Source organism: Chiloscyllium plagiosum, unplaced genomic scaffold (genome assembly GCF_037043375.1).
Source record: "Chiloscyllium plagiosum isolate Xiang-an unplaced genomic scaffold, Cpla_swu_hap1 HiC_scaffold_27, whole genome shotgun sequence".
Taxonomy (NCBI): domain Eukaryota; kingdom Metazoa; phylum Chordata; class Chondrichthyes; order Orectolobiformes; family Hemiscylliidae; genus Chiloscyllium; species Chiloscyllium plagiosum.
The window spans coordinates 63,625,215-63,652,693 of NW_028270165.1; the positions used below are offsets into that span (position 1 = coordinate 63,625,215).

General features: G+C 46.6%; 1 protein-coding gene and 3 non-coding genes across 4 annotated transcripts in view; all 4 read right to left on the reverse strand.

Moving 5' to 3' along the window:
- The window catches only part of LOC148144448 (uncharacterized), a 677,410-nt gene that overhangs the window by 220,093 nt on the left and 429,838 nt on the right, over positions 1–27,479 (reverse strand). The window lies entirely within an intron of this gene.
- trnae-cuc (transfer RNA glutamic acid (anticodon CUC)) lies at positions 543–614 on the reverse strand. The gene has a single exon. It is a non-coding gene; the product is annotated as a tRNA-Glu (tRNA).
- On the reverse strand, positions 3,795–3,868 carry trnan-guu (transfer RNA asparagine (anticodon GUU)). Its single transcript has one exon. It is a non-coding gene; the product is annotated as a tRNA-Asn (tRNA).
- trnan-guu (transfer RNA asparagine (anticodon GUU)) lies at positions 7,160–7,233 on the reverse strand. The gene has a single exon. It is a non-coding gene; the product is annotated as a tRNA-Asn (tRNA).

Sequence of the window (27,479 nt, forward strand, 5' to 3'; positions counted from 1 at the left end):
GATAGCACTGTCAACCTCGTGGAACTGTGTCTTACCACCCACTTCATATTCAGTAACAAGCCCTACAAACAAATCAACGAAATACCCATGAAACCACCAGTATCAGGATTCCTAGCAGAAGCAATAATGCAGAGACTCGAACAAACAGCCCTTCCAACGATCCAACCCAAACTTTGGGTCTGCTACAGTGATGACACTTTTGTCATCAAAAAATGAAACAAATTAGAGGAAACCTACAACACCATCAACAATATCCTCGCTGACAAAAAATTCACAAAAGAGGAGAACAACAACAAAGTGCCATTTCTAGATGTCACAGTAGAGCGAACAGTCAATGGTAAATTCAAAACAGCCTCTACAGGAAAACAACGCACACGAACCAAGAACTTAACTGCAGAAGCAATCATCCCTCCACATACAAACAAATCTGAATCAGGACACTATTTCAACGAGCCACGACACACTGCAGCACCCAGGAACTAGTATAAATAATTGCACAGCGCATTTAAGAAGAATGTGTAGCCTGCACCCCTGAAAATGGCTTCCCTGACCGGGAACCGAACCCGGGCCGCGGCGGTGAGAGCGCCAAATCCTAACCACTAGACCACCAGGGAGATGCGGATGCCGCTTGTCAGCTCTACTAAAAATTACTTTCCTGCCCGGAAATCGAACCTGGGCCGCGGTCGTCAGCAAGCTTTCACCTGTTCATCCAACAAAGTCATTTCTTGTATCCATTGCTCCCGATGCGGTCTCCTCGACATTGCGGAGGCTGGAGACTCCTCGCAGAGTCCAGTCACGGCGCTTGAGGGGATATCTCCAGGACACCCGCAACAATCAACCCCATCGCTCTCTGGCCCAACATTTCAACACCCCCTCCCACTCTGCCGAGGACATGCAGGTCCTGGGCCTCCTCCATCGCCGCTCCCTCCCCACCCGATGCCTGGAGGAAGAACGCCCCATCTTCCGCCTCGGATAAATTCAAACCCAGGACATCAATGTGGACTTCACCAGTTTCCTCATTTCCCCTCCCCCACCTTACTTCAGTTCCAAACTTCCAGCACAGCGCTATCCTCATGACCTGTCCTACCTGCCAATCTCCCTTCCCACCTATCCGCTCCACCCTCCTCTCTGACCTTTCACCTCCATCCCCACCACCATTCACCTATTGTACCTTTTGCTACCTTCGCCCCAGCACACCCCCACCCCGCAATTTATCTCTCCGCCCTGGAGGCGTCCTGCCTCCATTCCTGGTGAAGGGCTTTTGCCCGAAAAGTCGATTTTCCTGCTCCTCGGAAGCTGTCTGACCTGCAATTCTTTTCCAGCACCACTCTGATCTAAACTCTGGTTTCCAGCATCTGCAATCCGCACTTTTGCCTACCCAATAAACCCAGTGTGTCGATTTCACATCAACAAACTGACACAAGCAGACACAACGTGTGCAGAAACCCTAGCCACATTACTTTACATAAAAGACATCTGGGAAATGATGTCCAGACAACTCAACGCTCTCAGCATCATGGTAGCCCACAAACCTACCAACACACTTAAACAGCGGCAAATGAACCTGAAATACCCGATACAAACAACCAGCAAACGAATGTTATTTACAAAATACCATACAAGGAAATATATACATGAACTCTGCCGCACAGTTCTCTGTGGCAAGAAATGCTGGGATGAGATAGGGAAGATTTTATTCAGCCAAAACGAATCGGCACTGACTGGACAGCTATTTAAAATCAACGCTGTCAGACCAGGATGGAAGATCCAACGGGATGAACAGATTTCTTATTTCCTGAAGATTTACAAAGCTGAGACTAGGTTTTGGTATTTGTTCCCTTTCCACTCCCAGGAGCCGCTGTGGTTGGGGCGGTGAGTTGGAGAAAGTGAAATGTGCCCGTGAGCAGCGTGTGGGGCTATTTCAGCTTCCCCTCCTCTGACAGCGCTGTGACGGGACTCTGATGTTCTCAGGGACACTTACTGACGCGAGACAGTGAAAAGATTCTCATTCCCGCAGATCAGGAATTCAAACCGTATGCCGGCTTCAGGACAATGAGAAAGATTAATTGGGGTGTGTGAAGAAGCTGTGAGCTGCATTTCAAACAGGTAGGTGGGGTCAGATGCGTCATCCATTGCGCCCCGGCCCTGTGCGTACCTGACGCCACCATGCTGCAGAGTTCTGACGTTAACACGGACATGCGCAGCAATGGGAACATTCACAAGAGGAACAGCGAAAGATAATCACCGTCACTGCTTCCCTTCCATAGTTCCAACTTTGTGAAGCAGTATCTTTCACTGGCAAATAAAACCCATTCGTCCTCAGGTGCCTGCTTCATTTCGATCACGACTTCACGCCCCTCACTGTTCTAGTCTCATTTCCAAACACTTGGCTCATAGCCTCAAAAGTAGCTCTGTGGGTATCTGATTGTTCCACCCTGACAGGCAATGGGTTGCAGATTTCCAACCCCTCCACTGATTTGAATCCTAAAGAAGAAACCGAGGAGTTGTCTTCCTTTCTTTTTGACGACATTTCTCAACTGTAGTCGGCAAGGTCCACACCTGCGTGGGGAAACCGCAATCGATCTCAAATCCATCGTATTAACCACTCGACCCACGAATAAAGAACCACACTAACAGCTTCATTTCCCAGGTCTCTCTGCCTGTGGAGCTGAGAAAGAGTGAGTTATTGCTGGGTTTGTTTGAATTCAATCACTTCACAGGTTTCGAAAGGGTTACATATCTGCACATGGCGAGTCTGGTTGTTTCATCACGAAAGATGAAATAAACTTTCAGTTAAAAGCAAAAACAGAAATTCCAGGAGCAACTCCGCATCGGTGGAAAGAGAAGCAGAGACAATATTTCAGAACTCTGTTTTCTCCTACAGTTACTGCCAAACCTGCTGAGTTTCTCCAGCAGCTCCTCTTTGTGTCTCAGATTCTCAGCATCCGCAGTCCTTTACGTTAGAAATTAAATCAATTCAGTCTCATGTGCAGGAATGAGAATCCTTTCAATTTCCCAAAAACTTGGCAGAGATTTCAAGGCATTTGGAAAAAAAAGTAAACGTGACATTAGGAAGAACACTTTTTTGTCCCTGTCTGACCGTGACAAGGAGGCAGATTCAAGAACAAAAAAGGGAATTCGGTGGTCATGTCCAAAGTAACAATGTGGAGATTTCCAGGGCGAAGGCAAGAGAATGATACGAATAGAGACTCTCATTTACATGCTGTGTAGAACCAGAATCACGTGTTGTGATTCAGAGTGAACTCACAGTTCAATCAACGGAAGGTGGGGATTTAGAAAAGTTTATATTTATACAATCTCACGTCAACGCAACAACAAAGTGGTTTAATTATCCGCCAGTGGAGAGAGCCCTGTTCCTGGAGATGGGACAAACAGCTGGCTCAGGGATATCAATCGACATTGCTCTCTTTGCCACGAGTTCAGAGTGAGAATATTGGAGAGACAAAGGAGTGAATAACGATCTGAGTCGGAGGGTGACTAACTGTTCATGGAGACTATTCCTGGCTAACACTAAGTCGTGTGTAACAGCAGACGATTTGATAACACGGCCTCGTGTGGGTGTGGTAGGGGTCAAGGGCATGCGGGAGTTCGGGTCCAACTAATATTGAACTCGATCTTGAAGACTGGAGGGCTGTAGGATTCCAAATGGAAAATGAGACGTTGGTCTTCCATCTGGAGCTGAGTTTTGCTGGAACACTGCTGCATGCCTGAGACAGAGATGTTGGCTCGGAAACAGGGAGGCGTGTTGAAGAGACAGGTAACCAGAAGCTCATCGCCTCTGGGTGGGCTCGAACCACCAACCTTTCAGTTAACAGCCGAACGCGCTGACCAATTGCGCCACAGAGACAGGCGATGATACAGGCTGCGCCATCGCTTAGGGGAGGCTATTAGTGAATTCATAATTCAGCCTCCCCGCCTCGAATTACAATTGTCGTCTATCAGTTTTACTTTTCCATAATAAAGCCTGGGAGATTTATTGTGAAGACACCGGGGACAGGCTGGAGACACATCCATGTCACGAGGAACGAGCTTTCTTATTCCGGGCCGTCGCCCTTCGAGCCTTTCCGTGTTTTGCCTGTTCCCGAGTTCTCTCATTGGCTCGGAGGCGAGAAGGTGTTTGAATTCCTGATGTGCAGGAACGACAATTCTTTCAATGTCTCAGATCAGTTCATGTCCCGAGAACATCAGAGTCAATCTCCCGGCCTCTTCAACAAGGGGACGGTGTCTGCACTGTCTCTACTCAGTGGGACAGTTCATCTTTCATTCTCCTCCAAATACGTTTCCCAAAGAGTTTCTAAAGATTCACAAAGCTGGAGACTGGGATTTCTGTTTTGCTTCATGAACATTTTTCCATTTCCTAACTGACAATATTTTGCCAAAATCTCTTCCCAATTGTACGCCTTGCGTCATGTCCAGGGATGAGGAATTTCCATTTTGGAATGTTCGGAATGTTCGCTTTGGAGCAAAGAAGGTTGGGAATGTTCGCTTTGGAGCAAAGAAGGTTAACTGGAGATTTCCTGGGGCTGTTGGTAATGATGGGAGAAGAAGCGGTGGGAATGGGCAGATTAATGATCAGAAGAATCAATTGCCACTGACCAGAGTCAGTTACCAGAGGACAGGGATTGAAGTTTTTGAATGAAAAGCAGCACTTGTGCCTAATAAACACAGAGAATACTGCAGAAAGCCAACAGGTCGAGCAGCATCTGGTGAAAGGTAAACAGAGCTGACGTTGTGAGGCTGTAACGTTGTTTGTTCAGAACCCGAGGTTCCTGCATGGCAATCAATTCCCAGACATGAGAAAACGGGACTTTATTGGGACGGGTTTTGTGAAGTTTGGGCGATAATACAACCAAAAGGAAGTCATTTAAAATCGTCAGCGAAGAAAACATAGTCAGCAGGTTACCACCTTGAGTGGGGGAGCCCCAAAGGATCTCTACGCCGACACCATAAGTGTTCGGCCACAACGATCGCCCAAGGTTGTGGTCTAAAATGTCTCATGGAATGGTTCTAACAGGAAAGGTGAGTATTGGGCTTGTCCTGTCTGCGCCATAGCCCCAACGTATCCTGTTCCCCTGGATTTGATCAGGACAGAGGAGGCTGATGGGAGATCGAATTGAACTGCACACATTGATGAGAGATAGAGCGGTTGGGAAGGATCCATTCCCATGCATAGAGAGATTAATAATCAGGGCCGAAAATAAGAAATTTGGGGTTCATTCAGCAAAGCTAATGTAGAACTGTTCACAGAAAATTGTGATGAAAATCCCTCGAGTTGTTTTGATGAGAAGTGTTGATGATGCTAATACAATCGATAGGATGAACGTAGATTGGTAAATGTATTTGGTGACAGTTCTGTTCTAGCCCTGTGAGCGAAACCTGGATCTGAAGGAACAAAAGGGATATTTAAAACATCGATCTGAAATTGGCTACGTGACAAGAAACAGAACCATCATTAACAGTTGGCTTTTGAACTGGAAAAGCTTTCTCGTCAAATTAGCTTGAGGCTTGAGGTATGCAAGGTCACGATAATTTAGGTAAAACACGGAAACGCTATCCTCATTAGCAGACAGTGAAAGGATTACAAGACGCAAATTGAACATTTTCGACAAGTGATACAGGGGACTGGGAAGATAAGTATTATAAACTGTGAACAACAAAGTTCTGGAGCACAACACTTACATTCAAAGACCGAAAACATCCAGGTCCTGATTAATCAGATTGCATTGTGGTGCTTTTCTGCAAAACATCCACTTGCAATGTCCTACAAAAGAGTGACAAAACCAATCCCTCTCAGCCCAGGATAGAAAATCCGAAGGGATGAACGTTTGCTGATTTTCTGAAGATTCACAAAGCTAAGACTGGGTTTTGGTGATTGTTTCCTTTCCACTCCCAGGAGCCGCAGTGGTTGAGGCGTTGAGTTGGGGAAAGGAAAGTGTGCCCGTGAGCAGCGTGTGGGGCTATTTCAGCTTCCCCTCAACTCCAGCGCTGTGACTTGACTCCGATGTTCTCAGGGACATTGACTGACGCGAGACAGTGAAAAGATTCTCATTCCCGCAGATCGGGAATTCAAACCGTATGCCGGCTTCAGGACAATGAGAAAGATTAATTGGGGTGTGTGAAGAAACTGTGAGCTGCATTTCAAACAGGTAGGTGGAGTCAGATGCGTCATCCATTGCGCCCCGGCCCTGTGCGTATCTAACGCCGCCATGCTGCAGCGTTCTGACGTTAACACGGGCATGCGCAGCAATGGGAACATTGACAAGGTGAATAACCAAAGATAATCATCGTCACTGCTTCCTTTCCACAGGCCCAACTTTGTGAAGCAGTATCTTTCACTGGCAAAGGAAACACCCTTGTCCTCAGGTGCCTGCTTCATTTCGATCACGATTTCATGCCCCTCACTGTTCTAATCTCATTTCCAAACACTTTGCTCACAGCCTCCAACGAAGCTGTGCGGGTGTCTGCTTGTTCCACCCGAACAGGCAGTGGGTTGCAGATTCCCACCAGTCCCAATGTGAGTGAAATACTTTTCCCCCTCCACTGATTTGAATCTGAAAGAAGAAGCCGGGGAGCAAGCTCCCTTTCTTTTCGACGACATTTCTCATTTTGTAGTCGGCAGGGTTCACACCTGCGTGGGGAAACCGCAATGGATTTCAAGTCCATCGCATGAACCACTCGGCCCACGAATACAGAACCACACTGACAGCTTCACTTCCCAGGTCTGTCTGCCTGTGGAGCTGAGAAAGAGTGAATCATCGCAGAGTTTGTTTGAATCCAATCACTTCACAGTGATTCGAAAGGGTTAAATATCTGCACATGGCGAGTCTAGGTGTTTCATCCCAAAAGGTGAAATGAACTTTCCGTTAAGAACAAAACTAGAAATTGCAGGAGGAACTCAGCAGGTCAGGCAACATCTGTGGAAAGAGAATCAGAGACAACATTTCAAAATTCTGTTTTCTCCGACAGGTACTGTCAAACCTGCCGAGTTTCTCTTTTTGTCTCGGCTTCTCAGAATCCACAGTCCCTTACGTTAGACATTAATTCAATTCAGAAACCCCTTTGTGGAGAGGATTTCCGTTTGGGGAACATTTTCCTGACCCCATTAAAAGCGTTCATCTTCGAAGCCAAGCGAACACACCGCCCCTGGGTGGGCTCGAACCACCAACCTTTCGGTTAACAGCCGAACGCGCTGACCAATTGCGCCACAGAGACAAGCGATGGCGTGGGCTCCACCATCGCTTAGGGGAGGCTATTAGCGAATTCATAATTCAGCCTCCCCGCCGAGAATTACAATTGTTGTCTTCCGCGCAGTCTTGCGAGGGATCACGGCTTTCTTAACTTGACTTGTGCAAAAATGCCCGATTAAACTTCTCAAAAAGAACCTTCGTTAAACGAGGCTGGGCTCCCTGGAGTACGAATGGACAGGAAGTGAAATGATTGGAGATAGCATTGAACAGGTTGACGTGTTTACTTCCCTAATTTTCTTATCCCTATGCCAATTGGCACGTGGCTTGGGCAGTAAAGTTATTACACACACTGAAGCAGAGGGATTTGAACCTGAGCCTCAGGGCTCTATGGGAGACTACAGCTGCACCACAAAAAAGAACTCTAGTAAATAGGTCCTCTTCTGTTGAATGAGAGGAAACAGCTTCCTCCTCAACATGAGACACGACCACTGTACCCTCCGTGCCCATTACAATAAATTGAGCCGCCTCCTGTTGAATGAATGAGTGGGAACCCCTCTCCGAGCTCCAAGAAGCGGCGGGCCCGGCTGGAGGCTGGATTTGCTCAAGGCTTGTATCTATTAACTTATTTAAATGGTACCTACTGTAAGGGAGTATGGTTTACATTAAAACCGGAGGGTCATGTCAGAGTGTTTGTTTATATTTAGCAGTTGTAGTTGGTAAAATACACTCCCTGGAGGAGCACCTTCTGTGATGCTGCATTTCTTGCCTTCTGCCCTTCGCCCATTTGTTATCTCTCATCTCGATTTTACATTTTCAGTCAAATTTAATTTCACATTAATCAGCCTTGTATTCACTGTGTATTATTAATTAATCTGTTGGATTGTTGTAAAACAAAATTAATGGTGTAATTTCATTTATGTTGTCTGAGTTTGACATTGAATGTGCAGGTGTGAATGCCAGTAAGTTGTAAATGTCAATCAAGAACTTGTGCTTTTTAAACAAAAAGACGAGTTCAATGGTATTACTGGCATTGTCTCCTTGGATGATGATGATTATAGTCTGACCAACAAACCATTTCATGCAGTCACCCAGTTTAATTAAAGTCTTTTGGAAAATAATTCTGGCAGGCAAATATTTATACAACCCAAAATACGGTCGGTAATCATGTGTATTCTTATCTTTTAAGCCGTAACAGATGGCATTGCGTGGCGGGTTGAGACTGAAACTTCGCTGGAAAGAATGTAGATTGATGAGGGAAGTCAAAACGGCAGAGTCTGGGGCCACAATCTATTAGTCTGGCTTGATTGCATGAGTGGTGGTTCTTCAAAAGCACCTTCCAAGTCATGACCTCAACCACCAAGAACAGACAAGTGTGAACACAGGATTCCGACTGCAAGATATATCGCATTGTTTCTTTGTTATTGACCAAAATGCTGGAACTCACTCCTGAACATTGTTGCAGTCCACACCATATTTGTGAAGCAATTTAAGAAGCAGATCAGCACCACCTTTTCAAGGTCAGTTTGGGAAGAGTTGTTGGCACAGCCAATGATATTCACATCTTATGAAATAGTAAGCAAAGAGCCCACAGTGTTGGGAGGCTGTATGTTAGCATGGATAGATGATTGGCTAACTACCACAGTTGTGGTAAGTGGCATGTTCAGGATGACAACTTGTAACTAGTGATGTACCACAGGGATCAGCGCTGGGGGCAACATTATTTACAATATATACACGAATTACTTTGATAAGTAAAGTGAAGGTACTATTGCTAAATTTGCAGAAGAGACAGTTGATGTGAAAGCAGGTGATGAGGATGACATTAGATATCTGGAGAGGGATATAGACAGGTTAAGCAAATGAGCGAAAGCTTGACAGATGGGAAAATGAGGTAATACAGTTTGTTAGGAGGTGAAGAACTGAATATTAAATGGAGAAAGCTTTAGAATAGAGGGATTTGGAATCACGTCCACGAATCTCTTCATCCAATTTCAGTGAGTAACAGGGAGACAAATGGGAGGTTGGCCTTTTCAATAGAGTAGAAATGTAGGGAGGTTATAGTGAACCTATGTAAGGCATTAGTCAGGCCACAACTGAATACTGTGAACAGTTTAGGGACCTTTACCTGAGGAAAGATATATTGGCATTGGAGGCAGGCAGGTTGACCATGATGATACCAGGGATGGAAAGAATGTCTTATGAGGAGAACTGAATAGGTTGGACCTGTGCTTATTAGAAGTTAGAAGAATTAGAGGTAACCTTATTGTCACGTACAAGATTCTGAGGAGACTTGCCAGGCTAGACGTGGAAAAGTGGGTGAGTCTGGGACCAGAGGAAGTAACCTCCAAATAGGAGATTGCATGTTTAGGACAGATAGGAATTTCTCCTGAGGGCAGTAAATCTGTGGAACTTGATACTACAGAGGGCTGTTGAGCCTGGGTTTTTACGTGCATTCAAGGTTGAGATAGATTTTTTTTAATCATTAAGCAAATTGAGGATTATAGGGAAATGGCAGCAAAATGGAGTAAATGTTTGCCAGAATAATCGTGATCTGAATAAATGGCAGAGTCAACTCAATGGGCTGAATTGAATAGTAAATAGTAAGGAGGAAAAGGATGCAACTGGCAATTACAGACCAGTCAGTGTTGGGAAGCCTAGAGATTGTAGGGAGTTGGTAGCATTTGGGCATTGTTCGTGGATTTAACATCTGGAGTTTCAAATTGATGCTGCTATGGCCCCGATGCAATTTGAAATCAATTTATGTATCTGGAATATTAACTTATCGCTGCTTTGGTGATCTTATCAATTGTCATAAGTACCTATCTTGTTTACTAATAACCTTTTTTATGGAAGGAAATCTTCAGTCCTTTCCCAGTTTGGTGAATGTGTCACTCTTGATCCAAAGTCATGTGGTTGACTCTTAACAGCTCTCTGAATTGGCACTTGGTTATTTTTTGGGAGACCAAGTGTCACGTTCCATGAATGAATAATGAAAAATATTCAGGACAAGATTGTCAATGTCACTGTCAGTGAAGGGAAGATTGTGATCTCGTGATACTGGTTAAGTAGCCCAGAGATCTCGGTCTTCTGAGAACAAAAATTAAAATCCCATCATGGATGCTAGTGGACTTTATTTTCAACGAATAAAAAGATCTGGAAGTGAGAGTTTGTCTCTGTACTGGCAACCAGGAAACCATTATTGGCTAAGACAATGAATTGCAGCTGTTGGAGATCAGCAACAAAAGGCACAATTGCTGGGGAAATGCAGCAGGTCTGGCAGCATCTGTGGAAAGAAAACAGTTAATGTTTTGAATCCAGCCTAATTTTGAAGGGCCACCGGGCTCAAAACAGTAACACTGTCGTCTCCTCATAGATGCTGCCAGAACTGTTGTTTTTGTCCAATCATTACAGAGTGTTGTGAAAGTGTTCTTTTAGGGAGGGAAATCTACCACTCACAACTCTACACACGCGTGCACACGCTCACATCACGTGACTCCAGACCTACTACAATGTGGTTGACTCTCAACTGCCTTCCAGCATGTAGCCTATTGCTCAGTCCAAAGGCCATGAGGGATGGGGAGCAAATGTTGGACGTGCTAGCAACAATTCCATCCCTCAAAATATTTTCTTATATATTATAAAGCATAGGTTAATGAAGGACAACCAAAACTATGGGAAAGTCATGCCCAACTAACCTGATTTGCGTGTAGTTATAAATATTGTTTTAAAATCCTCTTCAGAGAGGACATTGGTTCCATCATTGTTGCAATACTGCATGCAATTCTGTGCTTTCTGCTGCAGGAAGGGTGTTGTGAAACTTGAAAGGGTCAGAAAACATTTACAAGGATGCTGCCAGGGTTGGAGGGTTTGAGCTACAGGAAGAGATTGAATAGACTGGAGCTATTTTCTCTGGAGCTTTGGAGGCTGAGAGGTGACATTAAAGGCATTTGTAAAATCATGAGGGACATGGATAGGGTAAATAGGCAAGGTCTTTTCTCTTGGGGTGGGGGAGTCCAAAATTAGAGGGCATAGGTTTAAGGTTAATGGCAAATGGAGTTTAATATAGATAAGTGTGAGGTCTTACATTTTGTATAGTCAAATCAAGGTAGGAATTTCATGGTGAATGGTAGGACCTTAAGGAGTGTAGTGGAACAGAGGGATCTTGGAGTACATGTTCACAGTTCTCTGAAAGTGGAGTCACAGGTCGAAAATTTGGGCACACTGGCCTTCATCAATCATGGCATTCAGTATAAAATACCGAATTAGAGTCGAGATAAGCACCAAATAATAATACATACCAACAAGCACCAAATATGTTTCCTATGCAGTATTTCAAACCAAGAGATGTAAGGGTGCAGGTTCATAGCTCCTAGAAAGTGGAGTCATGGGTAGACAGGGCAGTGAAGAAGACTTTTGGCATGCTTGCTTTCATCAGTCAGAGCACTGAGTACAGGAGTTGGGATGAATTGTTGCAGCTGTCACAGATTCCACACAACAACACACGACGTGACCCTGCCCTCCCCTGACTGACTGTCCCTTTGCATATCAGGGGGAAGACACCCCTTTAATTGTGATGATCAGAAAACATGCCATCCTTCAAAACAAGGTCTGCGTTCACAAATATTTGGACAGAGGAAGGAAGATGCAGTCTGGGTGAAGGTCAATCTTCATTCAGAGAGGGAGAGGAAGAGCAGCAGCAGCTTCAGAAGTTCATGGTCCAACTTCTGAAAAGACCTTGTCTGATTTGCAGTTGTTCCTGGACTTGTAATATCGTACTGCTGCATATTGTAGATCTTCAGTAAGAGTGTCAATACTGCACTACAGAGGTCCATTTGCAACTTGAGTCCATGTGAACTCTTCGTGGAGGTATGCAGTCTGCCACATAACCCTGTTGGTTTACAGTTACATATAGATCGACGCAAAGATCTTTGGAATTGAGAGGAAAGAATGTTCCACAGTAACGAGAATTACGTTCAGACTTTCTATCATGGACTGACTGTGATGACCTTTGCAATCACTTCACAGGAATATTACAAGAGAAGAATTTGGCGGCAGAAATCTCAGACCAAACATCACATCAAAGTCTGACAGTCACTTGTTTCACGAGGACGTGTATATTGATGGCCTTGAAAACAAAGGGGAGAAGGTCTGTCTGCTTAGTTAGGTTTTAAACGTCAGTGTGACTGGAAACTCAGAGTCTCACATACCCACACACCCGAGTAGTGACTGGAACAAGCTTTACAGACTGAATGAGAGTGTTCCAATTATCAGAGGGTTCACCAGTAACACCACACACATGCTGTAAGCGTGAGCGAGTTTTCAACAGATTGTTAAGGTCTGAGACAGACGAGGGCACCTGCACCATGGAGAAACCGTGGAAATGTGGGAGTGTGGGAATGGTTTCCCTTCGCCATTTGCGCTGGAGATTATTGGCGTTTGCACACCGAGCAGCGGCTGTTCACCTGCACTCAGTTAAACCACCTCCTGGCCCACCAGTGGGTCCACACCAGCAAGAACCCGTTCATCTGCCCCGTGTGTGGGCAGGGCTTCACTCAGTCACACCACCTGCTGCCGCACCAGCGGATGCACACCGGGGAGAAACCGTTTTCCTGCTCCGTGTGCGGGAAGGGCTACACCCAGTCGTATTACCTGCTGCTCAGCTTCTGCGTCCACACTGAGGAGAAGCCGTTCACCTGTCCCGTGTGGAGCAATATCTTCTGTGATTCCTTCACCCTGCGCAAACACCAGCACATCCACACCAAGGAGCGGCCGTTCACCTGTCCAGTGTGTGGGAAGGGCTTCACCCAGTCGTACAACTTGTGGAGACACCAGCAACTTCACAAGTGAGATGGCGCAGGGATTCAGGTTGGACTCTGCTGTTACCGCTGCTGAGAGTCACATCTTGAACCCTGTTTAGTGGGTGAAGTGGGAGGGTAAGGGGTTCCTTTATGCTGAATGGCTGCTCTGTCACCCATTTTACTTCCAGTGGGGGCTGACGCTCTCTGAGCCTGGGATTGCACCTTCCCTACGGAAACAGTCCACAGAAGCGACTGAAGTGCAGGTAGATCTGAAATAGATATATTTGTCTCTGTCCCATTGAGTCTCCAGCACAGTCGATCCAATTGGCCTCTGTCAGTGTTTATGCTCCACCTGAGCCTCCACCCACCCCTTCATCAGCATACAGGTATCCCCTACTTTTTGAAAGTTCACTTTACCCCCTACCCCCTCCACCCCCAAGCCTGTGCCAATTCTTAATCCTAACTTAGGCCTGCTATTTATTGCTAATGCGTGGTTTCTGTCCCTGCATGCACCTCCCATTCATGTGTCTATCCAGATACACCTTAAGTGTTGCTAAGGTGCCTCTTACCACTACATCCATTGGCAATGCATTCCAGGCATCCACCATCCAACTGTGTGAAAAATCTTCCCTTTCAATTCTCCCGCAGACTGTACCCCTCTCGCCTTGAACTTGTGCCCTCTTGTCGTTGACTTTTCCACCCTGGTGGGGCGGGGGGGGGGGGGGGGGGGGGGGGGCGGGGGGGGGGAGCCTCTGACTATCTAACAGACTATCTGGCCCAACACCAAACATCCAAAGAATAATCCACACAGACCCATTTCCCTACCCCTATTACTCGACATTTACCCCTGACTAATGTACCTAACTTTCACATTCCTGAACACTGTGGGGCAATTTAAGCACGGACAATCCAACTTAACCTGCCAATCCCTGGGCATTGGGGTAATTTAGCATAGCCACTCCACCCTAACCTACACATTTGGGTTGTGAGACGAAACCGGAGGAAAACCATATCGACACAGGGAGAATGTGCAAACTCCACACAGACAGTCACCTGGGACTGAACTTGAACCAGTGTCCCTGGCGCTGTGAGGTATCAGTGCTAATGATTGAGTAACCACGCCGCCCTGTCCAGTCAATCTGTGTGTCTCATCATTTTGTTGAGGCCATCCCTCTGCCTCCATCTTTACAGTGAAAATAATCCAAGTTTATCCCATCTCTTCTCATAATGAGACCTCCAGACCAGGCAATGTCCGAGTGAACCTTCTCTATACCCTCTCCCAGAGCATCCATGTCCTTCTGGTAGTGTGGGGACCAGAACTGCACACAATATTCTGAATGTGACTGGAATAAATAGCTGTAACATAACTCGCCAACTCTTACACTCAAGGCAAACGTGCTATGTGCCTTCTTGGTCTCGTTACCCGCCTGTATTGCCACTTTTGGAGATGTATATGGCCAGATCCCTCTGTATGCCAGTGCTTCTATGTGGTCTGAGATTTATCGTACAATTCTTGTATTTCCTATGTATCTGTATCCAGCTTCACCTTAATTGTGTTCCCCTCTTTATCTCTTTTCCCCCATTCTCACCCCTCCACACATCAGCATATCATAAGATTATAGAAGCAGACATTATGCCATTCAACCCATTGAGTCTGCTCCACCATTCAATTATGGCTGATAAGTTTCTCAACCCCTTTCTCCCCGTAACATTCGATCCTCTTGATATTCAAGAACCTCGTTATCCCCATCTTAAATATATTCAACGATCTGGCCTCCACAGCCTTCTGGGGCAGTGAATTCCATAGATACATCACTCTCTGTCTGAAGAAGTTCTCCTTATCTCAGTTCCAAAAGGTCTTCCCTTTACTTGAAGGCTGAGCCCTTGGCTCCTCGTCTCTCCTACCCATGGAAATATTTTCCCAACATCCACTCTGTCTAAGCTGTTCAGTATGCTGTAGGTTTCAATTAGTTCCCTTGTCATCTTCTAACCTCCATTGAGTATAGACCCAGAATCCTCAAATGTTCTTCATATGTTAAGCTTTTCAATCCTGGGACCTTTCTCATCAACCTCCTCTGAACATGTTCCAGGGCCAGTACATCCTTCCTGAGATATGGGGCCCAAAACTGTGTACAGTACTCCAATTGTGGCCTGACTGGAACCTTACAGATCCTCAGAAGTGTTTCCCTGCTTTTATATTCAAGTCCTGTAAAAATAAATGCCATTGTTGCATTTGCCTTCCTAACTACTGACTCAACCTGTAAGTTTACCTTGAGAGAATCCTGGGCTAGAAGTCCCAAGTCTCTTTGCTCTTCGGATTTCTGAATTTTCTCCCCATAATCCTTCTGTTCCAGGGTAGCAGCAGAGACTTCCAGACACACTGATTTGTATTCCGGGATATCCAGGGATCTCAAGAACTGCCAGTATCTCAGGAGGAATCGTTATTCTGGGAGGAGGCAGAGAGGAGCGTGGTGTGCACCTGTAAACTCCAGAGCTTCCCAAACTTCACGAGTCAACAATAACTCTTTCTGGACCAAGAAACGAAAGGGCGGACGAGAAACTGTGACACCACAGGAAGTGAAATTAGGCCATTCAGCCCATTGAGTCTGCTCCACCATTTACTCATTCTTGAGTATCAAGGGGCTCAAAGGTTACAGGGAGAATGGGGTTAAGAAACATATCAGCCATGATTGAATGGCAGAGCAGATTCAATACAATAAATGGCTTAATTTCTGCTAGTTAACATCCATGGAAAGAAGGAGGCAACACAATAAGTTGTTTCTTGGGACAGGCAAGATAATGTTGTTTAATAATGGTGTGACAAAAGGACAACTAATTCTGCCTGTCGAAGGAAAGCCTTTACAGAGAGGGGTTAATTGCAGGGCAGGCTGTTTCAAACAGACAGCTCACCCTCAAGGATAAGAAGGTAAGGTGCAGACCTGAGGTCTCCAGCAATGTGAGGTGATGTTAGAGTCTTTAAAAAAAACTCACACCACAGATTTGAAATTGAGGAAACGCCACCGAAATTCAACTCCAGAATGATGCAGCAGCAGCAGTACTTAGAAGAATAATACTGCATCAAACCCCTGGACACTTCCAGAGATGGGCACTGTCGGTGGAAACCCAGATAAATTCAGCCATCAACTGGGTGATAGCCAAGTTTGGTGGGGGGTGAAGCTGAATGAACTTGAGGGGTTTTATTTGTGGTTGCTACATGCAATAAAGTGCAAATCATTGTTTCAGCAGTTGATTCTATGTGCGGTTTCTGAGTCAGGAGCCAAATTAAGGTGATTCACCCACAACCACACCAAGATGCTGGGATTAATATTGACTCCATTGCATTCAAGAGAATGTCATCAATACTGTTACAAAGCGAAGGCTGAACCCACCCACCTCACTCACCAAGATCTCAAACTGTAACGTCCAAAGCGTGGCACTTTGCCCTTTAATCTGTAAAGTCAGTGTGATAAGTGGTGTAACCTGCTGTAGTGTTAAAAGTAAATCCCTGACACTTTAAAATCGACAATCAGCAATTTATTTAACCAACTCTCACGGTAAACAAATGAACAAAACTACTAACAAACTGAATAAATCCGTCCGAACTACTGGGTATTCTGGAATAAATCAAGATTCTTCTGGTATGCTGTTCCAATCAATACATGTCCCACTCAGATAACACAAAATAGAATTTAATCTATCAGATTACAACCAGGTTATGTGTCTTCCGGAATATTCTGTGCCATCTTCTGTCGGGGATGCCTCCTCCGATTCCTCTGTCAGGAATGCCCTTCTCTGTTTTTCTAAATGATGCTTTCTCTAATACACAGATGACTGAGAGCGCCAATTCTTTATGATAGGATTGGCCATGTTGTCAAAACTTTAGGATTTAAATTTAATAAGTTTTTGGTAGCCAATGCGGCTGATTTAAATTGATTGGTGAAATTGAAAACCGTTTTCTTGTCCTGCTAACTGTACAGCCTTTTGTAACAAATGTTTCAGTTCAAGTGCTTTTTGTTGTGATCATGTTGCTCCTTTAAGATTACGTTGTTGGTTTATTTTCAGGAGGGGTTGTAAAAGGCTTCCCATTCATCTAGGATTAAGGTGTTTGCTAACAGATACTGGCTAAGGCAACAATCCGGGAAAAGGGTTTGACATTTTTTCTTCTAAAACACTTCTACGATGAAAGGGCAGTTGTCCCATTCTTTTCCCCTGCTTTTGATTTTAGCAAGCAGTCTGTCTGAAGCTGCTGCAGGAAGAGATGTTTCCTGATTCAACAGATGTTTCTGGCTGACTCTGAAGCTTCAGGGAAAATAGTACCAGCGTATTCAGCCTCTCCCTGTAGCTCAAACCTTGCAACCCTGGCAACATCCTTCCAAACCTTTTCTAAACCCTTTCAAGTTTCACAATGTCTTAAAAAGACGTCAACTTTGCTCAACTAATGTGGGAGAATTTTCTGCATGACGCGTTGTGTCTGAAAGAGCCCTCCCCTGTGCTATGACAGAGCTGCAGTGACTTTCAAAAGCCTGACAAATGCTGTTATCAGTCAAAGATTCATTGGGAGAAGCTTCTCAGTCACATCTGTAAATGGAGAAAGTGTTTTTAACAATGAGACATGAATAAAGGGCTGCATTAATCTTTTGTTCTGAACATTTACTCATACATCACAAAACAGAGCATATGAACCCGGTCACAAGACGTCTACGGGAATATAAGACACCACTGCCTATTTCCTGACTAGGACCGACTTTGCACAGAAAACATGGACATTTTAAATGAATGGGGTGCCATTCGTTTTAAGATCAGGTGAACTTAAGAGGCACAGCATTGGCTTAAAAATGAGAGATCCTTGACACACGCACAGCCAAAATCATCACTGCCATTATTATCAAATTAGAATTTAGGCTGGATAGGCTGGGATGTTTTTCCACTGGAGCAGAGGAAGTTGAGAGGCAATATTTTCAAACCATGAGGGGTAGAGTTGGGTTAACGGTAGCTGTCTCTTCCCTCGGGGGAGGATTTCAAGAGCAAGGACGAGTTTTTATGGTGAGAGGACAAAGATGGAAGAAAAGATGTGGGGCAAAATATTTACAGAGTGTACTTCGCCTGGGGAAACAGCTGCCAGTGGAAGTGGTTGAAGCAGGTACATTAACAACATTGAAAAGGCGTTTCAACAAATACATGGATAGCAAAGCTTTAGAAGGATATGGGCCAAGTGCAGGGAAATGAGTTTAGTGTTGACAAACATTTTGGTCAGCATGGACCGGTTTGGGCTGAAGGGCCTGTCTCTGTGCTATACTACTCTATGACTGGCGTCTCTTTGTAACTCTGACAGTGTTGAGTTTCCACATTGTGGTGAAAGGGTTAAAATTGTGTCCCAATACATGTGTGAATCTAACCGAAAATGGAAGGTGTCGCTTGGTCCCGTGTGAATCTTGTCATACACCTTCCCGTGTGAATAACCAGAATGGAATGTGTTTAACCGAAAATGGAAGGTGTCGCTTAGTCCCGTGTGAATCTTGTTATACACCTTCCCGTGTGAATCTTCTTATCTGTATGTAACCAGAATGGAATGTGTTTTTTAGCCTTGCTCTGCTGTTCACATGAATGTTTATATCTGGAAAAGGGTATATCAGCTGGAGAAGTCTCCAGTTCGGTAGAGCCTGCTCCGGGGTTACGTTTAACCGCCGAGCGTGGGTTGTTGGCAACCGCTCTACGAGAACTGACGGCTCCCAGTTTTGGTAACACGTAGAGTGAGTATAAACCAGACCCGTTGTAAGTACGAGACTGGTTGTGGGGACACTGCGGGGAATAAAACACTTATATTCTAGCAGACTCGCCTCTTGGCTGTTTGTTCTGTGTCAGACTACTTTCCTGCGAGCCTGGTCCTTGACCTTGAGAATTTTTTAAAACATTTTGGCGTAGTCGGCAGGATCAATCGCAATTGAGGAAAGATTTTGATACAGAACAATGTTTTGGAAAAAGGCTAAGAAACCAGAGGAACAAACTGTGGAGGTCCTGACCGTCCCGGGATGGCATGGGCCGTGGCATGGCGTGGCAGTTTGTTTGAGAAATGGTGGGGGGCGACCGGAGGACTGGGAGGCCGAGGGCGTAGGAACCCCAGGGTCGCTGCTGTCCACCCTTGAGAGGATCCCAGTCCTGCCGAAGAACCCATTGCCTGGGGTACAGCGGAGGATGTGGGCCTGTGCGGCGGCTTGTAGACAACAGTCAGACAAGCGCCAAAAAGCTGAAGCAGAATTAGCCCTCCTGAAACATGAGCAGGGACTCAGTTCGGGAGATGCCTCTATGTTGAGGCAGGAAATTATGAAGTTAAAAGCTGAATTGACAGCATTAACTGAACTAGCAGGACGAACTATTATGTATTTGTCTGCTAAGAAACGGAAAGAGAAAAGGAAGGTCCCTCGAACCCCGGACCCGGTACAAGTACGGGCGTTTGTAGCCCAGTTAAATAACGGGGATCGGTGGGATATCGATCATTGGGATGGGAACATTTGGGGAGATTTAGATGATCAGTACGAAGAGGACCCACCCGTACTCCAAGCTAAACCAGTGGTTAGGAGAAAGCAGGTTCAGAGACGTCTCCCAGTGCAACGGGAGGTAATGTTAGATGAGAAAGGAAACCCTATACGGAATGAACAAGGGGAGGCAATTATGCATGAATTACCGCGGGCTCAGCCTCCCGCAGAATTCTCTGAATTAACGGAAGACTTCACTACCGATGAGGTGCTGTTTATCACCCAGAAAACCCGACGTAATCCTGGGGAGCCGTTAGAGCTATGGCTAATTCGGCTCCTCGAGGAAGGGGGGCAACAAGTGCAGGTAGACTATCAGGATGCTCCCAAGTTTGGTGGATTAGCAAAGGATGCTGCCATAGACCTGGGGTACCGCAACCAAGCCAAGGATATGGTAATAGATCGCAGTATGGGGACCCTATTTGGGATGTATGCCAGGGCAGTGGCCGAACAGTATCCCTTCCCGTCCGATTGGCCCCCCTTGGAAGGAACTTGGACAACGATTAAGGAAGGGGTTCAGAGGCTAACCCGTTTGTGTGTGCGGGATGCCCTGTTGCTGGGAGTGCTGGACGAGGTAGATAACACAAATGTTAGTAGACAGACTAGAGACCATCTAGTGAAGACTGCCCCCCCCCATTATAAACCACTGTTATTAACCATAATGTTGAGTGGACGGGGAGAAACCCTAGGAGATGCCCGTAGTATGATGAGGGAGATGGGTGGTTTGGGGGATTGGGGACCCACAACCCGTGCTTCTCAGGGGGGCACGGAGGGGCGTCGCCCTGAGGCTCGGGCAGGGGGAAAAGTAAACCCTAATCAAGGAAGTAACCAAGGCCCCTCACGGCGTGCTTTGTGGCAAGCTTTGATACGGGCGCAGGTCCCAGCATCGGAGATTGATGGCCTACCTACACCGGAATTAAAAGACTTATGCAGACGAAAGGGACTGAAGGTGTCCCGGGTAGAGACGGAGTCCCGACCCACTATGGAAGACCTAGTGGAATTACTAACACAAAAATGTCAGACACTGGGTCCGGTTGTTAATGAGCCTCGAAGGGGTAGAACTTCCACTTCCCAGCGGTGGGAATCCTCGGAGGACGAGGAGGAGGAGGAGGTACGGCCTCCCCTCCGAGAGTGTTATAAAGTGGATAGGCGTGGCCGGAAACCTAGTAAGAAAGGCAAGAACAAAGAAGGGCGAGGCAAACGTCTTTACCCAGTGCTGTCTGGGGAAGATGAATGGGAGGAACAATAGGAATCGGGCCAAGCCCCAAGGGTTTGCCCACGAACGAGCCAATGGTCAGCAGACGACATTCGACCTCATGTATCATTGACTATCTATTGGCGCAAATCCGTCCAAACCGTTATGGCTCTAGTGGACACAGGGGCGGAGGCCACCTTAATCTATGGGACGCCCCATAAGTTTAAAGGAACCCCAGTCACGCTGGTTGGGCTGGGAGGTAATCTGATTGAAGGAAGAACAGTACAATTGCCCCTAAAGATAGGTACAATGCCCATTAAAACTTATTCAATTATCATTACACCGGTTAGAGAATGGATCCTGGGAATGGACATTCTGGCCGGTTTAACACTTCACCTCCAACAAGGGAAGTTTGAATTTGGAATCACGAAAATGGCTTTGCGCTGTAGGACGGTGTTAGTGGGAAAGGTTAAGATGGACCCCTTCCCCATCCCGATCGCCGATCGCGTAATAAGTCTTAGACAGTATAGGATTCCCGGCGGACATAAAGAAATATCCGCCACAATTAAGGATTATTTGGAAGCGGGAGTGCTTAGGACATGCACCACGGCGTGGAATAACCCCTTATGGCCCGTACATAAAGCCGATGGGTCATGGCGGATGACGGTAGATTATCGGCAACTAAACCGTCACACTCCGGCCTTGACGGCAGCGGTCCCGGATGCCGTCACTATTATAGGACGAATCCAACATCATCCAGGGGTGTGGTACGGAGTAATTGATTTGGCTAATGCCTTCTTCACAATTCCTATTCCCGAAGATAGGCAGGAACAGTTCGCATTCACTTGGGAGGGTAGACAATTCACGTTCACACGACTGCCCCAAGGATATCTGCATAGCCCTACTATCTGCCACCGGATAGTTGCAGAACACGTGGCTGCCTTTAAAGTGCCTGACGAAGTGATGATCTCGCACTATATTGACGATATGATGATACAGGGGACAAGTCAGAAGCAGGTTCAGGAATTGCTGGACCAACTGGTTCAACATATGCGAGGATATGGGTGGGAGATCAACCCAGCCAAAATCCAGGGTCCCTCACAAACGGTAAAATTCTTAGGAATCGTGTGGAACAAGGGGGAAAGGGAAATCACTGCGAAAGCTAAAAATAAGATTCAGGTCTTTGCCGTCCCTCACACCCAGAAGGACGTGCAGCAATTTATTGGGTTATTCGGATTCTGGAGACAGCATATTCCCCATTTAGGACAAATTTTAAAACCTTTGTATCGAGTTACGAGGAAAAAGGCAGCGTTCGAATGGACGGAGGTCCATCAAACTGCATTTGAAATGGCCAAGCAAGCGATACAGCAAGCTGTATCCTTGGGAAAGATACAGTCAGGACCTGTAGAACTGCAAGTCTCAGCACAGGGGGATTATGCCAATTGGAGCTTATGGCAAAAACAGGAAAGAACCCGTAAGCCACTGGGATTTTGGTCCCGAAAATTACCCCCAGCAGGGGAACGGTATACCCCCTTTGAGAAACAGTTATTAGCATGCTACTGGGGCTTGGTGGAAACCGAAGCCCTGACCATTGGACATGAAGTGATCATGAGAACAGCTATCCCTATTCTTCCGTGGGTACTTAGTGACCCCACTACCCACCGAATAGGAACTGCCCAAGAGAGCAGCATCATTAAATGGAAATGGTATGTGTCGGAGAGAGTGCGGACTGGACAGAAAGGAGTGTCAGTCCTACATGAGCAAGTGGCGGAGGCCCCTGAGGAAGGGGAAAAGCGGTTTGAGGTGATTGAATACAAGGAATCACCCGTTAAGATGGGAAAACGGTATGATGAACTGACCCCGGATGAACAAGCCACGGCTTGGTTCGTAGATGGGTCAGCCCAGTGGAAAGCGGGACAGCGTAGATGGAAAGCTGCCGCCTTTAACCCAAAACAAGGCACTACCCTAGAAGAATTAGGGGAGGGAAAAAGTAGTCAGTGGGCAGAATTAAAGGCAGTGCATATGGTAGTCATGCAAGCAGGGGTCATGGGAGTTTGTTTGTTCTCTGACTCGTGGTCAGTGGTTAACGGCATGACACAATGGATGCCAACTTGGCAGGCCAATCAGTGGATGATCCAGAATAGGGAAGTGTGGGGTAAACAGTTATGGGAGGATATATGGGAGAAAGCTCAATACCTGGTCATATACATCACCCACGTAGATGCCCATACCTCTCGAAATGATGTGGAAGCTCTACATAACCGATATGTGGATGGTATCGTCCGAACCATGATGGTGCAAAGGGGCACCTCAGTGGACCTAGCTAGATGGGCACACCTTAAGGCTGGGCACTGGGGAGTGCAAGGAACCTTGCACTGGGCTCGAGACCGAGGAATAGATCTTATGGTAGATGATGTTAAGACTGCAGTAAACCAGTGTGAGCAGTGTCAACATCAGCGGCAGGGAGTGCCCCAACACATGATGGGACATATCCATCGGGGGGATGGTCCGGGACAGAGCTGGCAAATGGACTTTGTGGGTCCCTTACCCTCCTCACAAGGATGTAACCACATATGTACAGCTGTGGACACTATGTCTGGGGTTTTGGTAGCCCATCCCTGTCGTCACAACAATCAACAGGCTACCTTGCGATGTTTAGATTTGATTGAACAATTTTATGGATTGCCCATACAGGTCCAGAGTGACAATGGCTCCCATTTCACAGGAAGGGCGGTAAAGCAGTGGTGTCACGATAACCACGTGGAATGGGTTTATCATGTACCCTATCACCCACAAGCTGCGGGACTTATAGAACGAATGAATGGGCTTCTGAAGTCCTCACTACGAAAAGCAGGAGGTTGCAATGACTTAACGGGTTGGAGGAAGCAACTAATTCGGGTGGTGAAACAAATTAATAACCGCCCATTAGGAAATGGGGTAACACCCTTGAATAGGATGATACGAGTATGTGATACCCCAAAGACTCAGCCTATTAAAATGTGGAAGTTCGCTGAGGAAGCTGATATTCCCGTAAGGGCCACGCCGGCTTCGGCTGGACTGGACCTACGAGCACTAACTGCCCAGACTTTGATCCAACAGAAACCTACGGTGATTAAGACCGGGTTAGGGTTGATTTGTCCCCCTGGAACCTATGGGCATATCCTCCCGCGGTCGGGACTGTCACTAAAGGGGATTGATGTGATGGCAGGCGTAATTGACGCAGACTACCAAGGGGAGTTGGGGGTGATCCTGGTCAACATCACCGCTGAACCTTACGTGATACAGAAGGGGGACAGAATAGCGCAATTGGTCATTAAGCCATGTAACCTTACAACGGTGGAAGAGATGGGAGCTCCCGTTACGGTTACTGAGCGTGGGACGGGGGGATTTGGGTCTACTGACACTAAGGGGGCCAAGGTATGGGTGCGCCAGACGACCGGCCCCCCCAGGCCGGCCGAAATCATAGCACAGGGGAAGGACAGTCTGGTCACCATTATGTACCCCGGAGACCCGACCTGGGCAAACGTCCCGGCGAACCAGTGCTACTTACGTGAGACCTAAATAATGTTGTAATTGCTATGCACCCGCAGGCTGACCCTCCGCCTTGAACATGGGGTGGTCATGGGGATTGCGACTCCTATTGGTGATGTTCGCGATCGGATGGCCACTCCAGGGCATCGGTATCACGGCCTGGACGCTGGTACCGGTCGCCCGCCATGAGGTGCGGTGGGAGGCCAGTAGCCAGCGACGGACGCAGGACGACTTTACATGTGAACCCGGTCAGCAGTGCGTTGTTCTGACTCTCACCAGCGACTGTCAATTGTACACGTGTGCACAGTGCTACATGCGCCGGGATGGGGAAAAATATGACATATCGTTCATACCGCCTAATTGCACCCTGGTGGTAAATGCCCAAGTCAAGACGTGTTTGTGGGACCGACGCACCCAGACATGCGGGACAACGGGGACTCATTGGAGCGTCACAGCTCGGGGGGAAGATCTGTGGCTGCGCAATGCCACCGATATTCGGAATCGTCATCGATTCATGTGGTTAATAATGGTACTGCCCTCGACGAACGCCCCGTCTGAGGCGTTATTAAACCCCACGCGGGGCGGGCCAGCACCGAAGAGGGGTGCCACGGGGGGCGTGCGGTCGCATCGAACACAGTTGGCCCCTATTATGTCAACTTGTCAACAGATGGCCCGGGCGGTACTGCACACTGATGTTCATTGGCGGGTACAGTTGCCCCTCATACCCGAGTGTCATACCAAGAGGCGGCGACGAGCGTGGTACGACACCCTGCTGGGAAGCGCAGGAACTGTTATGGGTATCTCGAATGCCATTGACTCTGAGGTAACCCGTACTAAATTATCTAACACGGGACAGGCCACCTCACAAGGACTACATACTATTGGAAGGTGGATGCCATCCGTAATGATGACTCAAGGAGAGACAGCTGAAATAATGATACGATCTCTGCAATGGGAACTGGATGTCTGGGGCGCCACTCAGGAACTGTTTGAGAACATTACGGCTCAGTTAAATTGGACTGCCTGTCATATTCAAATGTTGCATGCTCAAATACAGAAAGAACGCTTTTTGCGTGTGGTAACATCCCCCAATGTACAGGCGTGGAGGGGACTATGGAATGTATCTGAGAAATTGTGGATGATAACCCATCCAGAGCGAACATGGTGTAACGCAACTATGTGTAACGGATACTTTGTTACCATGAATGTAACCCACACTGTTACGGTCTGTCGATATTATGTATTACCAGTGATTACATCTTCTGGATATTATTTTCTGAAGACAAGGGGACAGTGGTTTAGCCCAGATACCAATATTACCTATGATCTGTCCGCTTGTGAACAGACTGATCAGGGGAAAACTTGCCTACTGATGGACAGGTATCGGGACCCTTGCTTGACTAAGGGAACGGCCCTGTGCGAATGGACTGTTGAGACTCCAAGGGACATGATGTGGCAGATTGGGCCACACACGCTCTGTGTGGCTACCAATAATCCACATCCTATGCTTCCCTCAGCACCGTTCTCGGGATGCCTCTCAAATGTCTATCAGTGGCACTGGCAGAATCACACCTATTTGTTGACCACTTATAGCAGTGCTCGCCACTTTACCAAGGTGCAGTGGAAAGTGCTGAGGAATCCCTGGAACATTTCCCTGGATCGGTTTAAGCGGGCATTGGACCGATCCGAGGAGCTTAAGCAGATATTACGAAAGCATCAAACCAATGTCACCAAGGTTACGGTGTCTACCTTTATACATGGACAGGAGGTAGTACATGCTGCCCGTGTAGTGGACGTGGAGTCAGCTCATCATTGGTGGGACATATTGAGTGGTATGTCCTCCACTGCGGGGACATTCCTGTTCCCACCCTTGTCGATCCTGGTAGCGGTCCTGGTGATTTTAACATGCTGTAATGTCCTGACTTGCTTGTATATTTGGCGTGTACGTAGGCGCTTGTTAGAAAGAATACATATGGGCATAATGTAACACATGTATTGGGTCAAGCAGTGGAATGTGGTGTAAAATTATGTCCCAATACATGTGTGAATCATTATGCAACACATGTATTGGGCCAAGCAGTGGAATGTGGTGAAAGGGTTAAAATTGTGTCCCAATACATGTGTGAATCTAACCGAAAATGGAAGGTGTCGCTTGGTCCCGTGTGAATCTTGTCATACACCTTCCCGTGTGAATAACCAGAATGGAATGTGTTTAACCGAAAATGGAAGGTGTCGCTTAGTCCCGTGTGAATCTTGTTATACACCTTCCCGTGTGAATCTTCTTATCTGTATGTAACCAGAATGGAATGTGTTTTTTAGCCTTGCTCTGCTGTTCACATGAATGTTTATATCTGGAAAAGGGTATATCAGCTGGAGAAGTCTCCAGTTCGGTAGAGCCTGCTCCGGGGTTACGTTTAACCGCCGAGCGTGGGTTGTTGGCAACCGCTCTACGAGAACTGACGGCTCCCAGTTTTGGTAACACGTAGAGTGAGTATAAACCAGACCCGTTGTAAGTACGAGACTGGTTGTGGGGACACTGCGGGGAATAAAACACTTATATTCTAGCAGACTCGCCTCTTGGCTGTTTGTTCTGTGTCAGACTACTTTCCTGCGAGCCTGGTCCTTGACCTTGAGAATTTTTTAAAACACACATGAACCAGGAAAAAGTGAGGACTGCAAATGCTGGAGATCAGAGTTGAGAGTGTGGTGCTGGAAAAGCACCGCAGGTCAGGCAGCACCCGGGGCGCAGGAGAATCGATGTTTCAGGCATAAGGACATCCAGATGAATATCTCACTAAATCATGCTGAAAAAAATCTCATCTCATTCGTCAACTCTGATGCGGAGGTGCTGGGGATGGACAGGTCAAAAGTCACACAACACCAGGTGAGAATCCCAATAGATTGATTTGAACTCATGAGCTTTCGAAGCACTGTTCCTTCATCAGGTGAAATGATGAAGGAGCAGCACTGATGAAGGAACAATGCTCCCAAAGCTTGGGATTTCAAATAAACCTGTTGGACTGTAACCTGGTGTTGTGTGACTTCTGACTTCAACTTCTTCAACTGTGCATTCATGTTGAACTTGATGGGATACTTTATCCAACTCGGTATAGTTAAATCATATCGCTTGGAGGGGTTCATTTGAAACCTTCCAGGAGGTGAATTCAACAAGATTGAATTATTCAAAGTTACTCAATTCTAAACTTACCTCAGGACC